General features: G+C 39.5%; 1 long non-coding RNA gene across 1 annotated transcript; it reads right to left on the bottom strand.

Annotated features, from left to right (window-relative positions):
- Positions 1-16,729: 16,729 nt before the first annotated feature.
- On the bottom strand, positions 16,730-18,310 carry LOC308688506. The gene is made up of 3 exons (XR_014029906.1): positions 18,252-18,310; positions 17,716-17,790; positions 16,730-17,625 (listed from the first exon to the last, which is right to left on the bottom strand). It is a non-coding gene; the product is annotated as an uncharacterized lncRNA (long non-coding RNA).
- Between the last annotated feature and the right edge of the window lie 225 nt (positions 18,311-18,535).

Here is an 18,535-nt window from a genome sequence, read left to right as displayed (position 1 = left end):
ATCCGTAGTTTCAGGTGCTGCACATCTCGTATCTTCACACCATAGACAATTGCCTTCAGATGACCCCAAAGATAAAAGTCTAAGGGGGTCAGATCGGGAGACCTTGGGGGCCATTCAGTGTGTGAAGAGTGGGAGAACAGGGTTGCATTGACAATCCAACACAATGGGCAGCACATTGAACACATTTTATAAGTGGTCAGAAACTTGTAAATAACTCATGAACGAATAATTCGAATAGAACGAACACCAGTGTTTTTCTTGTGACATTACCAATAAGTTTGATGTGTCACATGGCCCTCTTCCTATTGAAAAAACAAAAGTTGTATCCAAGATGGCCGACTTCTAAATGACCATGGTCACCACCCATCTTGAGGAGTTTGCCCCCTCACATATACTAATGTGCCACAAACAGGACTTTAATATCACCAACCATTCCCATGTTATTACGGTGTATCCATATAAATGGCCCACCCTACATTAAATTTAAGGTAGAATATACCTCCTAAAGGAAATCCTATCCAGGGTTGTAAACGAATGGGGCTGGGGGCAAAAAAAATGTCTCCAAATTTAATAAAAAGAATATGGAGATACAATGTCCCTGCCCCTGTAGTTCTTGTTTTGGTTTCTTTCTTTTTTTTATGTATAACATATATCCTATTTATGCAATATCACACAAACAAGTTTTTTCCCCAAATATCAGTATTATTTATTGATTTTACACAACAGTTCAGTAAAAAAGAGCTTAATATTAAGTGACTACATAGACACAATATTTTCAATTATACATTCATAAATACGGTGTCCATTATTAATTTCATATTTCAAAGAATTGTCATTTTTCCCATCATTTCATATTTCTATATTCAAAATTGTATATGTAAAACCATAAAACTGACTGAATTTAGATGATTTATTTAAGCAGTTTAAAGCTTCAATTTATCTGTGGATTATGTTGCATGTAAATTAATTACCATTTGTATACTGTAATGTGGTCTCCCTCTTCATGAAAATCCAGTTTGAAATCATTTTCGGTGGCACACTTCAGGTAAGCATTTTATCGTAGGATATTCTCCAAACATAAATCACTTTATTTTCTATGGAGAGCCAAAGTTCTGTTACAGTTACACTGCAACTTCACTTACAGTACATGTGCATGAAACAGGCTTAAAACTATCACTGTAAAACTAAATTGCGATATTACAGTTGTATTGCAGCATCTGGTGCAAGAAGCCTTACCGAACACTTCAGGGAAGTGGATCTCAGGGGAAGGATGAAATTCACCTGAAACTCATCCTTCATAAACTAGTATTGGGTCCTTCTGCTCTGTTTGATGGCACAAGAGTCCCAGCATACGCTGTCACACTTTTGACCTCCTTCTTAGATCCATATACACAACAGCTGAACCTTTAAATTCAAAGAGGGACAAAAAAAGAGGGAGACAGGAAAAATGCATGTGATACACACTGTTAGAGATTAAACTCAACCAGTAGACAGATGTTTGAAGGGTTTATCCAGCTTTAGGAAAACACTTTATAGCAGAGATGCTCAAATAACTTAAAGACAATGCTGAGTGACCATGTGCCAGTAAAGAAATGATCTGGCATCAGTAATGTTATTTCATTTTCTTTTGTTTAATTGTTTTTGAAGTGTGCAGTCATCAAAAACCACAGCTATGTGTTTAATCACATCATTCATCAAAACAGCCAGAAGTGCCGGTCGGTGTAAAAAAACATTTTCGTTTCACAGAACAATGCAGTCAGTGTGAATGTAAACACTTAAATCAAAATTGATTATCGTGCCGCATAATAATGTGGGATCTGAGAATGTGCTGTTACGCCGTGTCACATCAAGTGTTTTTACATGCAATACTGCGGTTTCATGTTGTAATGAGTGCTCAGTACTGTGCACAGTTTATTGTAGTGGGTGCTTTTGAGTTTTAAGTGATTGCTTTAGGTATTAAAAAAAAATATGCTATGCTAACCTTGGAGACATTTTCAACACATGTATGAAGTACCTCTGAAAGGTCAAAGGTCAAGAAAATGTCAAGCATGAAATTAGTGTGATTTACAAATGACCCCCTAGTCTCTTTATCTAGATTTTTATGCACATACAGCAGTGGGCAAAAGTGATGTCCGTCCTAGGAAAATTGGCTTTTTCGCACCTTATTTAAACTTTTTCTTAAATATTTCTTAAATATTTTTGTATCCATGTTGTGAAGTTGTACCTGGAGTGTAAAACTAATGTACGTGTTCCACGTCTCAACTGTATCATTTGTCATGACACAACGAAACATACCTTATTTTGTGGACATCATTTTTGGCCAAGTGGTCATACCAATCTTGCACTCATTATTCCCAGCCTACAATTCATTAAATAGAGAGCTAGTGAGCATTTTGACAGGAGGATGAAACACCTGAATGTGGGAACACCTCAAAACAGCTTCTAAAGACCTGGATGAGACCTCCAACCTCCAATTTAATCCCCAAAACTGTAAATCAATGGCTACAAGAGGCTGGATTGAGAGGGTGTGTACCAGTAAAGAAACCATTTATTAGTTTTATCTACTAAGAAAAAAAACATAAGGATGAGTATGGAAGATTGGAGCCGTGTTCTGCAGTCCGACAAGTTCAAATGTAACAACCTAGCATGGATGGTGTCAGATATGTTTGTAGGAGACAACTGGAGTGTTTTAAAACCAAATGCATGCTTGGCACCATTAAGGATGGCAGGAGAAACATAATGGTATTTGGGACACATCTCTGCAGCAGGATATACAATTTTGCTGGCACTTTTAAAACGGACCAGTACTTGGGAATCCCGCCGAACACAGTGTAGCCAAGTATGGAGGATCTGTTTGGAGATCAAATATATATTTTCCAACATAATAACGGTCCCATACCCACCATGCATGTGACAAAGTTGTACGCAATGAAAGTGTTTATGCACAGCATTTTGAAGTCTTTTGAAGAGGCCTCCTTAGTCCCCTGATGTTAATGCCTTTGAAACACTTTGGGAAATTATAAACCTGAATTGTGAGAAGTCATGCAGGTCTTCTAATGAAGCTCATCTTTAGGAAGAACTTAAGGAGGATTGGAAGGAAGTTATGCATTAAGCATGCAAAATGTTTTCTGAGTCAATGCCCAGGAGAATGGCTGCTGTAATTAAAAACAAGGGAGAACTGACAAAATAATAATGACTAATTACATTGTAGTCAATGTATGCTTTATTTCCTGTGAGCTTTTAGTTTTTCTATGCTTTTCTATGCTTTTTTGTTGCATAATACAATTAAACCCATTTAATTATATGCTGGAGTTTGCCTTTCTTGCCAAATAAATTTGTAATTTAAAATACCTTAATAGTGTATTATTCTTCCCAATATAACATACTCCTCATGTTTTGATTATTTATTACAACCCGAAGTGTCATTAAAAGCAAATATTGTGGAAATATCCCCTCCATACATCACTGTTGGCCACTACTGTGTATTCATCATGTCATTGTCAAGAAATATATTGTGTTCAACAGTTTCCTGTCTGATTTTGTGTTATTACGATGATCTCATGGAGAAATATATCAAATATATTTTTTAACATAAAAGTTTAAAAATGTTACATATCGTATGTAAGTATCATATCGTGTAATGTATCTTCTCAGTTATTTCATCATTTTAAGTCAAATATTTGAGCTGTTCATGCTCTACATACTGATACCATCATCATCCTCATCCTCATTTCTGGCTTCACTTGATTAATGGGGTTCAGTGTTAACAAGAAATACCCCAATGTTTGCATATTCAATTGGCTCGTCTTCAATTTCCCATTTAAAATAAGACATTACCCAACTTTCACTTGAACAGTTTTATGATAAAGAAACAAAGGAAAGATTCATGGCCTTTCTGAAGAAAGGGGATCATTTGATTTTCCTGTATTGTGTGTGCATAAGGTTTTGAACAGTTGAACAGTTTTTGAACACATTGCACTGTTCACATTAAGGCATATTGATTCACTTTTGACTGAGTATGTGTATATACAAAGCAATCAAGTTGATTTAAGTCGCAATGTAACAGAAGACACTCTAAAAAAATATGGTTCTTTAAAGTTTCTTTAACAGTTCTATTTAGTACTGTATCGTCCTGAAAAACCCTTCATATGCTGAAATGGTTCTTTGTGTTAGAGTTTAGGGTTCTTTATTCCCGCCTTTTTGTTTTTCAAATCTGTAACTGTCAAAGCCTTATTCTTACTGATTTTCTGAAGCTCAGCTGTACAACTACGGTCACTACACAGACTGTCAACATAGTCTCAACAGGTAAATTATTTCTTTCTTAAAATGTCTATAAATTATAACTTTAAAAATTGTAATAATCATTTCCTAAAAATCATGTCTTTTTCTCTTTTAGTTTAACAGAACATGTAGTGTGAGCAGCTCCGTTCAGTTAAGGATACTCATCCTCTCTTCTCCACAAAGTAAGTAACATAGAAATGGAATTTTTGATCCAGATTGTTTGATTTTTTTTTTATTATAACCTTTATGCCTAAACATACCCAGTCACAAAAAAAACATAAAAAAAAAAACATAAAAGCAATACCGTATACCATGACTTTATCACTTTTTCCTTTTAACATGGTAAAGGGCTCATTCTGTCCATTTTTGCTCATTTTGGCCTTCATGAGCATAATTGTTTTTACATAATCAAATGGAAGAGACACAATGTCTAACTCTAAACTCAATTGTTTATTTCAGATGCTGTCCCGTACCATAACCTTATCATCTGCAGAGAGAAACTGCCTGTCACGGTTCATGAATTCACTGACTCTTTCTCTCTCCCTGTGTGTGTGTGGGTGTGGCCGCTGATTACTACTGATCTGATCATCAGCGCCAGCTGCATCTGATCAGTCTTGTCTTTTTATAGTCATTGTCATTCGCCTTCTGTTTGTCAGATCGTTTGGAGTTACCGGGGTTTGTGTCTTGTTCCTGGCTGTTTTTGTGTTTCCTGAGTTACATGTCTGGATTACGTAATGTGTCTTCCTGATCGCTCTTCCTTCTTCCACTGAGGATCGTGTTGCCCACCCTGCGCTGCCGAGAGAGACTGTTTCCGGGCACCTCTATTTCATCTGACCCTCGGCGTCTACTTTTACTTTGTTCCTGAATAAACTTTATTGTTTGCCCACTCGCTTCTGAATCCTCGTCATTTGTTACCTGACAGAATGATCTGACCACTATGATTCAGCGAGTGCATCTGATTTGAGAGTTTTTGTCTCTAACAACATCGCTCGTATGGATCATCAAGAGGAATAGATGGCTGTTACGGGTTGAGCGGTGCAAGCCTTGGTAGTGCAGGTGTCCAAGCTCACCAATCAACTCCAACAACTGAGAATGTCCACTGCGCCACCCCCGCCGCCGGTTCCCCCCATTCCATTGAACAGTAGCCGTCAGCATGCACGTCAGCGTCTACCCACTCCGGAGGCGTACTCTGAGCCAAACTTCTCCAGAGCATTTCTAAACAAGTGTTCATTGTTCTTCTCTCTTCAGCCCCTGACGTTTGCTACAGAACAGTCTAAGGTGGCCTTGGTGATGACGTTGTTGTCGGGGCGCGCAGCTTTGTGGGGAACGGCGGTGTGGCAGAATCAACATCAGTGCTGTTCCTCATTCCAAGCACTCTCTGCTGCCTCGCCTCGGCTACTCTCTGACCTTCATCAGAATAACAGACCCGTCTCAGACTATTCCATTGAGTTTTGGACATTGGCAGCAGAGTGCAGATGGAACGAGGAGGCACAGTGGGACATGTTCCTGCATGGGATGGCTGACCGTATTCAAAGGGAGATCTTCACGCTGGAACTCCCCAAGGATCTCGATGGACTCATTGAGTTGGCTCTGCGTGTGGACGCTCGACTACAGCGACAAGAGCAACGAGCATGCCATACCTTGGTCTACGAGAACCCTGAAGGTCCCAGGTCCAGCGTCAGCAATATGGTCAGCCCCACTTTCGATCACAAACCCATGCAGGTGGGTAGAGCTCGGCTTTCCCGGGAGGAGAAAGAGCGACGGAGAACAAAGAGACTTTGTCTTTACTGTGGTGGGGCCGGGCACTTTCTGATTAACTGCCAGGTAAAGGGTTCAAGCCCGGTAGTAAGACTGAGGCTACTATCGGGCGGACTCTCTGTGGAGAAATCCTCATCTTCTACTCTCCTCCCGGTAAGACTGCAATGGGTAACCCGTTTTCACCACTGCCAGGCCTTGCTGGATTCGGGGGCTGAAGGCAACTTCATGGACATGGCTCTAGCTCAGAAACTTCAGATTCCTATAATTTCCCTCACTCACAAGATTTCTGTCTGTGCACTTAATGTTCAAGAATTTCCAGACATTTCACTCACATTGTCTCATAACCCTCATCACATCAGGGAACCACACGGAGGAGCTGTTGTTCATGCTTATGAACTCTCCGCTGGTTCCTATCGTCCTTGGTCATCCCTGGCTGGTGCAGCACAATCCCAGGGTTGACTGGGGCCACAGTTCCATTTCAGCTTGGAGTACTCAGTGCTATGCCTACTGTCTTGTGTCTGCCTGTTCGTCTGTGTCTTGTTCTGTGTTGCAGGATGAGTCGGTGAATTTGTCAAACATGCCCGAGGAGTACCTCGACCTGAAGGAAGGGTTCAGTAAGTCCCGGGCTGCTTCTCTTCCTCCACATCGTCCCTATGACTGTGCTATAGATCTACTACCAGGTGCGTCTCCGCCTAAGGGCAAGTTATACTCACTTTCTGCTTCAGAGAGGGAGGCCATGGAGAAATACATTTCTGATTCTCAAGCAGCCGGGTTAATTCGTCCTTCCTCTTCTCCAGCGGGGGTGGGGTTATTTTTTTGTGGGGAAGAAGGATGGTTCTCTGCGACCGTGTATTGATTACCGAGGGCTGAACAACAGCATGGTAAAGAATACTTATCCTTTGCCGTTGATGTCTTCAGCCTTCGAGCAGTTGCAGGGAGCATCCATCTTCACAAAACTGAACTTGCGCAATGCATATCATTTGGTTCGCATAAGGGACAGGGATGAGTGGAAAATCGTGTTTAACACCCCCAGGGGGCATTTTGAATATTTGGTCATGCTTTTTGGTCTGTCTAACTCCTCTGCAGTTTTCCAGGCACTCGTCAATGACATGCTGAAAGATATGGTAGATCAGTTCATATATGTCTACCTGGATGACATATTGCTATTTTCCTCTTCTCTCCAGAAACATGATCAGCACGTCAGACAAGTGCTCCAGAGACTGCTAGAGGATGGGCTTTTTGTCAAGGCAGAGAAATGCGCTTTTCATTCACAGTCTGTTTCTTTCTTAGGTTACATCGTCTCATCCAAGGGAGTGCGCATGGATCCTGACAAGGTTAAGGCTGTGTTAGATTAGCCAAATCCAGATTCCCGTAAGGCCCTACAGAGGTTTCTGGGATTCGCCAATATTTACCGGCGTTTTATTCGCAATTTCAGCTATCTAGCCGCTCCTCTGCCTTGACCTCCTCCAGGGTAACGTTCAGGTGGTCTGGTGCAGCCAAAGCTGCATTTCCCAACCCCAAGAGCCGCTTTGTTTCGGCTTCCATTCTGATAGCCCCTGATCTGTCATGTCAGTTCGTGGTGGAGGATGACCGTCGACGCGTCAGAGGTGATGGTAGGTGCGGTTCTTTCCCAGCGCTCTTCCACGGACGACAAGATGCACCCTTGCGTGTTTTTTTCTGATCACTTGTCGTCTGCCCAACGTAACTATGACATTGGTAACAGAGAGTTGTTGGCGGTCAAGTTAGCTTTGGAGGAATGGCGTCATTGGTTAGAGGGGTCGGGGGTACCTTATCGTCTGGACGGAACCTCGAATACATCAGATCCGCGACTCAACTCCAGGCAGGCTCGGTGGGCACTTTTTTCTGTCATTTTGAGTTTTCTCTCTCGTACTGTCCGGGTTCCAAAAATATCAAACCCAATGCCTTGTCTTGTGTTTTTGACCGTGTTTTGATTTTGGTGGCCATTAATGGCTTTGACATTCGGAGGTTTGTTTTGCCCTGTTCGGTTTGTGCTAGTGGTAAGACTTCCAATTGACCCCCAGATGGGTTACTCCAACCGCTGTCTGTCCCTTCGAGACCCTGGTCCCATATAGCGCTCGATTTTAGTGCTCGGTCCCATATATATAATTCTGGCGAGAGATTTGTAGATTATTGGGGGCGAGTGTCAGTCTGTCTTCGGGTTTTCACCCCCAGAGCAATGGCCAAACTGAGAGGGCCAACCAAGACTTGGAGAGAGTGTTGCAATGTTTGGTATCCAAGAATCCTTCCTCCTGGAGTCAGCAGCTCTCATGGGTTGAGTACGCACATAACTCGTTACCAGTGTCATTCACGGGCCTCTCTCTGTTTGAGTGTAGCTTAGGTTACCAGCCACCTATTTTTCCGAGTCTGGAATCCGAAGTCGCGGTCCCTTCCGCTCACGCCTTTGTCCAGAGCTGCCGCCACACGTGGAGCAGAGCCCGTGAGACTCTCCTCCAGGTGGGGGCGCGCACTAAGGCCAATCGCCATGGGTCAAGCCTCCCGTTTACGTCGTAGGGCTAAAGGTGTGGCTTTCATCCAATAATATTCCTCTTCGCTCCGTATGTAACAAGCTAGCTCCCAAATTCATCGGCCCGTTCACTGTCACCAAAGTCCTTAGTCCGCTGACAGTCCGACTCAAACTCCCTCCTGCGTACAGGAGAATTCATCCCGTCTTTTATGTCTCCAAACTGAAGCCCGTGTTTCATTGTCATATTAATCCGCATGCCCCGGTTCACCCAACGCCGTGACTCGTAGACGGGGAACCAGTTTATTCGGTTAATCGTATTATGGACTTGAGACGGAGGGGACGTGGACTTCAGTACCTGGTGGACTGAGAAGGTTACGGTCCGTAAATTGGGTTCCTGCTAGAGACATTCTGGATCATTCCCTTAATGTTGATTAGAATCAACAGGTAAGTTCTCCTGGGAGCGCCAGGAGGCGCTCCTAGGTGGAGGGGTACTGTCATGGTTCATGAATTCACTGACTCTTTCTCTTTCCCTATGTGTGTGTGTGGCCACTGATTACCACTGATCTAATCATCAGCGCCAGCTGCATTTGATCAGTCTTGTCTATTTGTAGTCATTGTCATTCGCCTTGAGCTTGTCAGATCGTTTGGAGTTCCCAGGGTTTGTGTCTTGTTCCTGGCTGTCTTTGTGCTCCCTGAGTTACATGTCTGGATTACGGATTGTGTCTTCCTGATCGCTCTTCCTTCTTCCACGGAGGATCGGGATGCCCATTCACGTCCCTGCGCTGCCGAGAGAGACGGGCACCTCTATTTCATCTGACCCTCGACGTCTACTCTTACTTTGTTCCTGAATAAACTTTATTGTTTGCACACTCGCTTCTGAATCCTGTTGACACCATTAAGGTTCTATATAGCACTTTCAAAGCATGGTTCTTTATGGAACCTTATAAAAAAGGGTTCTATTTAGCACCAAAAAGGGTTATGCTATTGTTACAAGCCGAAGAACCCTAATTTGGTACTGTTTAGAACCATTTTTCTTAAGAGTGTAGCTATTGATCTTTTCCTTCGTATTGTGACGAGTGAAACAAATTATAAAAAATTTAAATTAAATTAGGGCGAGAACTTGGTTCTTTCCATCGGTTGTTGATTGGATTGAGGCAGATTTTAATGTGATCTTGCAGTCGATTGTACGAAAGGGACAGATTTAAAGCAGACTTAATGATTGGAGAAGTCCAGCATATGCCACCAGAGAGAAGATCTAATTAAATAAAAAATATGAGGTAAAAAAAAACTGGGTTCGGGCCAAATTCCGAACTTGGTGCACTCCCCTTGATTCCACACTTGAAGCACTCCCCTTGAACAGCACAGCAAATATGCATAATCTTTACTCCACACGATTATACTGAATATAAATGTGAGCTTGTGAAAAGATCAATAACATGCATAGAAAAAATCATTTTCATTTTGGACTGTTGATAACAGAATGTTCAACTTCAGTATCTCAGAAATGTGAGTGAAATTTCAGAGGCAAATGTCAGTGTTTTTATATTCTCTATTATCATTAATGATTATGAAATCGCAATTGAAGCAAGAGAGAGTCAAAAAGTCCCAGGACTTCAGGAAAGAATACATTAACCCTCATCAAATATAATTAAAAAAGTACATGAAATGCTTTTCAACACCTTTAACATTTTCATCTTCCCTGTTTTACATGCAAACATAAAAGCCCTGCTGCTATTGTTGGTCAAGTTGAAGTCTGCGAGGGAGCAGATGATTTGCGATAATATCTTCGCCTCTGGCCATGTGGAATGACTTGCATAGCAATGTGTTTTTATAGGAGGAGCAGATCAAAGCATTCTCAGAAGAAACATCAACGGCCTGCCTTTGATTGTCAATCAAAAGATCACTGTCATATTTTCTCAGACTAAGTTATTGCCATGGAAGCCAAATACACTACCAACAGGAAATATATAAAGAGAACAAATGCAATTTTCTCCATATTTCATTACTGCTGTACAAAAAATTATTAAAATATCTGAATTTTGGTGTTACCATTCCAGACTTAGGTTGTTTATATTTGAACTGAAAATATTGTAGGTCATAAAATCTGAAACAGAAATTTTAAGGTTCTTGACTATTCAAGTTTCTGTCTTCTCAAAGCTGCTCGCTCTCACCATTACTGTAATCAGTACTTGGGTACAATTTTGTGCTCTCAGAGAATCAGGACTGTTAATTTTAAACACATAAACCAAACAACTGCAACATCAAAACCCATAGTCTATTCAGATTAATAGTCTGCATATACACAGTTAAAAGCAGCTTCTTAGTATGAGGAAATGATTTAAGGATTCACTAGCTGACCTCCAAACCGTGAAGCCCTTTATTGAATTGAATAGTCTGATTAAATAACATTGGAACAATCAAAAGCAAATTGACTGAGAGGATTTTATTTTGACTCTAAATTTCTTGAAAGAACAATTAGCTGTGATTTAGTCGTGTGTCTGAAGTGTCTGGAAATATAAAATCACATTAATATTGCTTTAGGTGGCCCAGGGTTTACTGCTGCCAGAGACTGACACTAAACTAGTTACGGACACACTTTGGATGAGAAATTCAGACAGAATATCAGTTCAGCAGTCACTTGGCTTCATTACATTTAGAATATATTTTTTATTACCTCTGAAAGGCTGACTTTAAATGAATTAGTTTTTGCTTCTGCTCTACTGGAAAATCAAATAATAATACAACATTCTTTTGATTATAAATACAAGATATGGTTTCACTTTATTCTGATGGTCCCTTTAACATTCTGTTGACTCTAAGTAACGTTGCACCTACATGTCTACTAACTCTCATTAGAGTGTTAGTAGAGTATTAGTAGAAAGGTAGGGTAGGTATTATAGTCAGTATAATGTCTTTTGGGGACCATCACAATAAAGAGTAAGCAGATATCAAGCAGACAGTCTACTAATACTCTAATGAGAGCTAGTTGACATGTAGTTGCAAAGTTACTTACTGTATAGTCAACAGAATGTTCAAAAGGAACCATCAAAATAAAGTGTTACCTAAGATATGAATCATAAAATCATTATATAAATCAAATATAAGCCATTTGATTGTCCTATATGCTGTATGTGGGTAATGATAAAAGATGATCCTTTTTTGTCTTAGATATGCAAAAAAAGAGGGCCGTTGCATAAGTCTATGCTGTTGCTCTCCTCTGCAATCCATAACGTCACCCGATCAACACTTCATTCTTTACTAATTAACCCGCGTCCAATTATCTGAAGATGTTCTGCTGTTCAAACCTAAAAAGCATAACCAAACACATAGTTCACGGCACGCGTGTTTGTGTAAGGGGTGAGGTTCTGTCTGGATCTCAAGACACAGCTTGTTCAGGAATAATGACCTAAGAACATGCCCGGACTGGACCAGATCGTACCTGTTCTGTAGTCTATGTGTATGTGTGTGTGTGTGTGTGTGTGTGTGTGTGTGTGTGTGTGTGTGTGTGTGTGTGTGTGTGTGTGTGTGTGTGTGTGTGTGTGTGTGTGTGTGTGTGTGTGTGTGTGTGTGTGTGTGTGTGTGTGTGTGTGTGTGTGTGTGTGATTGAGGCACACATTTCCTGGAAGGAGTGAGCTTGTGTGTGTTGAAATGTCTGCAGCCCTACAGGCAGCAAATCTGACAGAGTCAGCAGTCCCTCTGGACAATCGCTCTGACAGCATTGATCTATTCTACCTGCTGCACAAACTACAGCCTCACAGAAAAGACTGTTTTGCTTCATGCAGAGCAATTATAGTGGAGGTCTGACTGAATGACAGGTTTATGTTGTGTGTGATAACAAACAGAGTTATTAAAACCAATTCCAAAGACACCTGTTTAGAGACAGAATTGATATTAGCTTTTCCATCCATTTTCCAAACCTATGTCCTATGTCAATTGAATGCTGGAGACTTTCCCAGCAGGGGAAACACCCTGGATAGATGGCCAGTACATCACTGGTCTATTACACACACATTCACTCCTACAGGCATTGTATCAGTTTCCAATTTCCATGTCCTGAAATTCTATGTCTTGTAGTGGACACCAGAGCACCCAGAAGAAACCCTCGACAACACAGAGAGAACATGCAAGCTCCACACAAATAAGACCCAAACCAAAGACCTTACAGTGCTAATCACCAAGCCACCATTGCTCCTGTTAGCAATAAAAGCTGTTGTATAACTAAATCAAAGATATGAATCAATACATTTCTGCTAAATGAATACTTGTCATGTAAATGTAAATTTCATTGATCAGTAGTTTTCAACTGGTTGGTTGCAACCTCAAAGTGTTGCAGGTCTGTTTTACACATTCACAGACAGCAGAAAAAAAAAAACAGAAAAAAGTACTAAATGCAAATAATAAAATGCAATTTGAGGGGAGACAATATTTTCTTCATAATTGGTTGTTGACATCCAATAATACTTGGAATTCCTTATAACTTGGAATTTTTTTTAAACTATTTTGGATTTTAAATTGGATAGGTTGCATGACATGGCCTCACCATTAAAAAACAAGAACAAACCTATGCAAATTAATATTTCTTCCATATTGTGACATATATACACAGAACCCCTAAAGGGATAAGCTGGTGGAAAAAATATGGTATGGGAGAATTTTTTTTTTTTCAAAGCTTTTGCATTCCCCTGAGATGCGTTCTCTCGCAAAACCTTTGGGTTCTCTCGCAAAACCTGTTTTGAGTTCGGACAAACACCTCCTGTTTTATGTCCCATTGCCAGTGTTTCAGACAACTCTGTACGTTAACAGTGGAGCGGTTCATAGAGTTTTATTTTAAACCTGGACTTAAGTATAAAGAAATACGGTCAGTGCTTAACTCAAGTAGTTCAGTAAAGTTGGCAACATATTCACAGATTCGAACTTCTCCGTATGGCAATATGTTCACAGATTCAAACTGGAATCTATAACTTGTGAGCTAAATGTTGTTAAAACACAAATGACACCTCTCTCCAGTCATAGTAACGTAGACAATGAGCTACATCCCAATTTTCCTCAAAACGAGCTTTATAATATATATTGATCTCTATGAGCAGGCGGCTGAGAGACAAGTCCGAAGGGACCATCTGCAATGTGCAAAACCTAAAAAGCATTACTACATTAGATTCAATGTTACAGTACTGTAGTGTCACCAAATATAGTTCACACATCACTGCTCTCCTGCTGGTTACACTACAACGAAAATTAGGTTGTAGCTCATTGTCTACGTTACTATGATTAGAAAGAGGTGTCATTTGCGTTTTAACAACGTTTAGCTCACAAGTTATTGATTCAAGTTCGAATACGGAGCTGTATGAAACACTGCCAGCGGGTCATTAAACAGGAAGTGTCTGTCCGAACTCACAACAAGTTTTGCGAGAGAACGCAGAGTTTCTTGAGAGAACACAAAAGCTTGCGAGCAAATGAAAATATCTTTGCTAAGGAATGCAAAGGTTTTACGAGAGAACGCAAAGTTTCTCGGGGAACGCAAAAGTTTTGCGAGAGAATGCAAAAGCTTTGAAAAATATTATTTCCTCTCATCCCATATTTTTTCCACCACCATGTCCCTTTAGGGCAGGGGTGGGCAAACTTTTTGGCTCAAGGGCCACACTGGGTTTTAAAATTTGACAGAGGGCCGGCCCAGTAGCAGATTATGAAACACGATCTCATGAAAGTGCGTATATATACCACGAATTAAATTTCTCGTACCATTTATACGCCAAAAATATATATTTTTTGCGTGCATATGCTGCGCACTGTAAACCCATTAGTTAGGATTAGGGGTGTGGAGTGCAATTTTTAAAAAATATTTGAAATAATTTGAAAGATATTTTGAAAAATGTCAGTAACCAAACAGTTGATGGACCCCATTTACTTCCATAGTAGGAAAAAAAATACTATGGAAGTCAATGGGGTCCATCAACTGTTTGGTTACCGACATTTTTCAAAATATATTCTTTTTGTGTTCAGCAGAAAAAAGAAATTCATACAGGTTTGAAACAACTTGAGGGTGAGTAAATGATGACCGTATTTTAATTTTTGGGCGAACTATCCCTTTAAGTGCGTATCATATGCACGCGAAAACTGCGTTTCATAAGAACTACAAATACAATTCGTGGTATTCGAACTTTCATGAGATCGGGCTGAGCAAACACATTTACGTTGTGGCAACGTCTGCGCGAAATTCAACAACTGAGAGACGACATTCTGACAATACATTTTTTTTATGCTAGATATCCCCCATTTAGCATATGTTATGTTTTGAGGTTAATTTTTAATTAGTCAGATGTTTGATAATTATAGCCTATACTTTTTAAATATGTTTTATCCTTATTATTATTTAATGGGCCTAACCGTAAATTAGAAACAAAAAACCTAAGTGTACACTTAGAAGAGTAAAAATGACAGAAGGTTACGTTAATTCAACTTTATTAAAACTGCATGGCAATCAATTTGCACTTCCAAAAGTCATACATTTGTGGAAAAAAAAAACGAAATAAACGATTATACAAATTTATTTTAAGTATAATAAAATAAAACATAAAAAGCAAAGGCAGATCAGAACATTTAATGAACAAAACCGGGTTGTACATGGCAGACAGGGGAGCGAAACGTTAGTCGAAAGCCGGGCGATAAAGGAGGATACATCCACAAATCCAGAGTAGCAAAACTAAATAGCAGACAAATCAAAGGAAAAACTAAACATGTGTGCAAGCGGTTACCGAACATTTTTTTCTCTGTGAGTTTAAAAAAAAAAAAAATAAACATTAACGTGCACCAAGTCTATGCGCTGTCTGTTTGGTTTCCATGGTGACGCGTCTAGCTTGTTACGTGACACACCGCAGCCACAACAGCGCTGAATGAATGATGATCTGCTTTTATGTCATTTTTCCTTTTTTACATTTGCTAGCTATGGCATGAAATATCTGATATTCCGATTGTCAAATATATGCAACGCATAACGCAAAGTATTGCAAGAAAAAGGCAAAATGAATGCGATCTTTAGACAATTTTTTAAATACTCGACGGGCCGGATTAAACAGCCTAACGGGCCGTATGTGGCCCGCGGGCCGTAGTTTGCCCACCCCTGCTTTAGGGGCTCCATATATATCAGAGTGAAACAGCTTCTCGAACAAGAAGAAATTTAAGGCGGGACTTGATTTTGTCCACCCGGAATTTACTGGATTGTTGTATCATTGTAGATTGCTATGCTGCAACGTGAGTGAGATACAAGAGGGAGGGGAAGTTCTTTTGTTTGAAGATTATGAGTGCACACGAATAAAAAGATCAATAATTCATAAGAAATACCAACACATTCTCATACCCAAGACGTCACACAAAAAATGCGCAGGAGGGAAATGACCAGCTAAATAAATGAATGAATGAATGAATGAATGAACAAACGAATTAACATATGAACGAAAGGACGACTGGATGGTTTGGCAGTTATATTTGTGTATCAAATGATCATTTTTCATAGAAGGTCAGAGGTTTGTTCTGCTCTCAGTGCATTAAATGATAAAATCTTGCCTATGTGGTTCAGCTCCAGGTTGCTGGGGCAACAATTTTCACCTTTTCATTACTAGCTGATATTTAGCTGTTAAATATCAAAATGCCAAAAGGAACAGGACCTGACTTTCTAGAACATGGCTTTGTTAAAAGGGAGCTTGATACTCAGGGACATGCCTGACCATGAATGTATCACCACAGCTAGGGATTAATGTGATGAAAAGTCACGTTACAGGAGCTCTATTAAAACCTTTGAGCAACATCATTTATGTTGATGCACTGACGGACACACTGGTGACAAGAGTTTGCTCTGGAACACATCATTGTACCACATAGATTAAGCAGGAATGCCACAAACAGTGTGCTTCTTTAAGTTCTCCCTCACAGTACACTGTAAAAATAAAAGGTGCCTGGAGGAACCTTTTGGGGTTCTTCACTTTGCCACACCGGCGGAACCGTCTGTAGATCCTCTAGGCACCCTTTAAAAAGGGCCGGTTCTCTGAGGAACCACACAGGTTTCCTGAGGAACTCTTATATTAGGCACTGTGTGGAACCACTGTGGGTGCCTCCAGGAACCAAATTTCATTTTTTTTTTAAATATTTAATTTCATGTTGTTACTATGGTTACCTTTGACTTCTATTATAATAAACAAATTGAACCAAATACAAAATAAGAATTGTTTATTACATATTTGATATTCATTTTTATACATACACTTCCATGCACATGGGGAAAAAAGCTAACTACAGATTAATATCAATGACTACACAAAAAAATAGTATAATACATAAGCAACATGAATAATCAACCATGTATATACAATAGATAAACAAGAAAAGACATCTCAACAAAATGCATGGAAACACATATGTTCCACTAAATAAATCAATGTAAAAAAATTACATTTGAACTAATTAAAAATGTCCATCTTTACTTAACTTTAAAACATTTGTGTTTCAGTCCGATGGTTAGTCTGACATCACTGTTTCCAAGTCCAAAAGCTCTATCAGATGCCAAAAACAAACAACAGTGCTAATATACACTCATTGTGCTGTAACCTTTATCTCTATACTGAAATCTCTGATGATTAGTTATTCAGCTATTTTGAATCATAAAATGTTTAAGTCTGGGATGCCGTTAGACTGGAGACTGTAATACACTATGGCTTTTGAAAAGCTTAAATGTGTGACTTGAATCAACAGTGTTCATAAATGGTTGTTGAGTATTCTCATGAAACAAGATAGAGGAAGTAGAGGCTTCGACCCGGAAACAGAGTTAAGGTGCAGTAAAATGATCTGTTGTTCTGTGAATGTTCACTGGTGAATTCAGTCATTTCAATATGAATTCACACGATCAGCAATTTCGTTTGTGGTCAAAAATGTCACTATGGGACCAAGTTGGTGTGAGGTACTTAATGAGTTAGAAAAGTGAAAAGGTACAGCATCGTTTTCCGTTTGTTTTTCCTCTTTTCTGGTGGATGGTCCAGGCACTTCGATGATTTTCAGGTCTACAGGAGGATTTTTATTCTTGATCAAACTTGTATTTCAGCTTACTGAGATCCCTGCAAAGTACAAAATGTACTGTTAGTAAGGTTATTAAAGTGATAGTTGTGAAATTTTAATAATTTCCTCAGCCTTGTGACGTTCCAGACCTGTTTGACTTTCTGTCTGTGGAACCCAAAAGCAGATCTCAGGCATAATGCAACCCCAGTCACCGATCGCTGACACTGCATGAAACACAAGCAGAAAACAATTGTGTAAATCATTCATGAAACCATTCTTATGCACACTTGTCTAGTTCAATTCAATGCAACAATTTATGTAAAAATGGTTAAGCTCCAAAAATGTCCCAGAAAAGATCCTAAAAATAATCAATGAGTTCACAACTCATGTGTTATGGGTTGTGTTGCAAGTCTTCTGAAGCCTAATAGCTTTTTCCTATTTATTTATTTTTTTGTCGAAAAAGACTAAACTTGAAGTTATAATTCAGAGTTAAAATGTCTATAGCATTTTTTGTGAATCAAACCTGTGATATTATTTTTCTGAGTAACATGAATGAGATTTGAGATCATGAGAAAAGATTTTCAGAGAGTAACTGATTAAAAAACACAAGTACACAGTCAAACAATACAATTTCACACAGAGAAAGTTCATAGTAATAAAGTTGCATGTGGTGCAGGTAACTTACTGTAATTCAATGTTGCCACTGAAATGTTCAGATTATTTTAGAAATGTAATGGTTGTTCTGGGGAAACAAAAGAACAAAGCTGATTATTCACAACATAATATTTATTGACCAGTAAATGGCTTTAAAATGGTATTTGAGAGAATGAGGGCACCTGTAGTAAGTAAAGTTAACGTTAGGCTAAACAAAAACAGAGCAAACTATAACCTGTTTTTGTTATTCATAACAAACGCCAAGAATCAGAGAATTTTCTAAATTAGTTAGGCTATATCAGCAATTTGAAGACA

This window comes from Scardinius erythrophthalmus (genome assembly GCF_964197995.2).
Source record: "Scardinius erythrophthalmus genome assembly, chromosome: 3".
NCBI classification, from domain to species: Eukaryota; Metazoa; Chordata; class Actinopteri; order Cypriniformes; family Leuciscidae; genus Scardinius; species Scardinius erythrophthalmus.
The sequence above is the reverse complement of the archived record's forward strand: the minus strand, read 5'-3'. Positions and strand labels throughout refer to the sequence as shown.